A 2,500-nucleotide genomic window follows, 5' to 3' on the forward strand; every position below is an offset into this window, starting at 1 on the left:
AAACCTATGTTAAAAATGAAAAAGTTTCATGGTGACTTCTTGTCTGCAAGTGTAAACCCCTTGCTAGCATCGGTGCACAGTATGATCTCATCATGGTATTACTCATAAGACATGTAGAAGTCATTTAATGCCCAATTATGTATAGAGAACATTACCCTACTCACCAGATTCAGCATCATGAAGGGCAGATACAAAGTGGCGGACGTCAACTCCTGGGATTTCCCCTGAACACAGACATTCAGTGATGCGCTTCAGAACATGATTGTGGTCTTCTCTCTCGTGTATAAATTCACCAGTGACTTAACATTGCTCAGGCTGATAAAGGTGTTTGCTGAAATCAACACCCAGCTCTTGCTTCATTTTCTTCAATTTGTACCGGAACAAGTATGTTGCCATCAGAGACTCAAGACAATCCTTGGTATCATCTTCTTTCTCTAATTATTACAGAAATGAAACAAAAATAATCAGTCAATTGATGTATTGGTCTGTTAGTTGGTCAGTAAGTTAAGTCTTTATTTAATGAGGGTACCATGGAATAGCATGTAAATACTAATAATCTAGTTAATAAATACATAGTAATTAGACTTATAATAAAAATTATTGCAAATACACAAAGTTATGGAACAATTACAAGCGTGTGACAAACAATTTATAATGTAAAATGATGTTAAAATTGCTGTTCCAAAGGGAGTTTTTTAAATGTTATGAAACTGCAAACACTCTATTAAAGTGAAGCACAACAGAAAAGTAATTACTTTTCAAGTCCCATGGAAAGGGCAGGAAATGAGCAGGAAACAGCTGCTGCTTCATAATGTGGATGGCTTTTTCAAATGGAACTGGATTTCCATCACCAGTCATGAACTCATCCAGCCATATGATGTCTTCTGTAGGCACTGCGCCTGAGCTGAAATAGTAACCATCCCATTGGAACCTGTTTAAAGATAAGAAGTATAGAGGCTAGAAAACTTCTAACAATACCTACACTGAAAAACAGAGATACTTCGCAGTTGAAAATGCCACTGTGGTTTTCCAGAAACTGTGTTGAAACACCTCAAACCCCAGCTTTTAGAACCAGCAATAAATCAATCAAGTATACAAACAAAGAAGTGATCAACTAAAACAACCAGGATAAACTTAATAGACCGAAAGCATAAATGGCGACCCAAAAAATATTCTTTTGTTTATGTGCAACTTAGACTCACTAGCCTCGTTTGCGTGGACAAAATACAAAAGAAATGTTGCTCGAGAGCGAGGTTAGTGAGTCTAATTAGCACATAAACAAAGGAATACATTTTTGGTCGCCATTTATGCATTCGGTCTATAATCATCATCATTATCACCATCATCGTGATAATAAACATGTATTTACCCAGGAAGCTCCAATCACTGAAATGGTTTTCATGGAGGTCCTGCATCCCGATCGAATTGGAACTTGGAAATGTTGACTTTTCTCATAATGTTTGTTATAATGTTCATTACCTTGAACTTTTTTTGGTGTCAAATACCTACGTATGGTATTCACATTAGTGCCTTTGCCTTAGCATCCATCATGACCTGGATAATGGAAATGGGCCTTTCTGCTCCCATAGTGTGGAGAGAATTGAACTCTCCATCTGTGACTGTGCCTAAAAAGGCAATGAAATGATTTCCTTACTCATGCAAACTGTGCCCAAGTAAAAAAACAAAGGTAAGTTCCTTTCTGTGTACATACGTTAACCTCCTCTATCCTTACTCATCCTTTGTAGTTCACTCATTATGTACATATTGTAAAAGAAACAGTCACTTAGAAACTGTACACAATATTGCCACAGAGCTCCTTTGATGCCCCGATGATTCAGATTTGCTAATAAGCTTGGCCTGCCTACTGTATGTCCTCTCCATAATATTATTGAGCTCTTACCACAGAGTTGTAATGCGTAATTAAATTTAACAATAATTATTATTCACCGAAGTGGAGGTAAATAACCACCATTTTCACTGACTCTGACGTGAATAATTGTTTTAGTATACAACACACCAGTTTAATACTCAACCAATTGAAAATTTGTTTTATTTCCCACAATAGGGCAAGAAATGCGAAATGGGAAGCCATTTTGTTTTTCTGTGTTTTCTCAGAGGTGAACAGCATTGTACTTGCTATTCAAACCCGATCTAACAAATCAGAATGCACAGAAAGCACTATTCACTTGTGTGGCATATACTAATCTTGGATAAGCTGGGCTAAACTCACCAACCACGACCATTCCCAGATTCACCATGACACCCCTAAGTTCTTTGCAGAGTTCCCGAACTTTATGGTCAGTCACACTGTGGTAGGGGAGGAATCGTTCTGGGATTGCATAGGGTTTCATGTTACGTCTCTCATCTGCAATCATGAATACCATGAGATGAGAGGCAGCTTCCCTCTTCTTAGAGCAAAGGTCCTGAGCATAGCACAGAAGCCTTTGGCGTAGATTGGTGAGATCACTGGCAGTATTTCCAGATGTCTGATTTGCAATTA

At 37.9% G+C, this 2,500-nt stretch overlaps 1 pseudogene; it reads right to left on the reverse strand.

Annotated features, from left to right (window-relative positions):
* LOC138055035 (uncharacterized) overlaps positions 1-858 on the reverse strand; it is a 1,801-nt pseudogene extending 943 nt beyond the window's left edge.
* Positions 859-2,500: the final 1,642 nt, after the last annotated feature.

This window comes from Montipora capricornis, chromosome 1, assembly GCF_036669925.1.
Source record: "Montipora capricornis isolate CH-2021 chromosome 1, ASM3666992v2, whole genome shotgun sequence".
Taxonomy (NCBI): Eukaryota; Metazoa; Cnidaria; class Anthozoa; order Scleractinia; family Acroporidae; genus Montipora; species Montipora capricornis.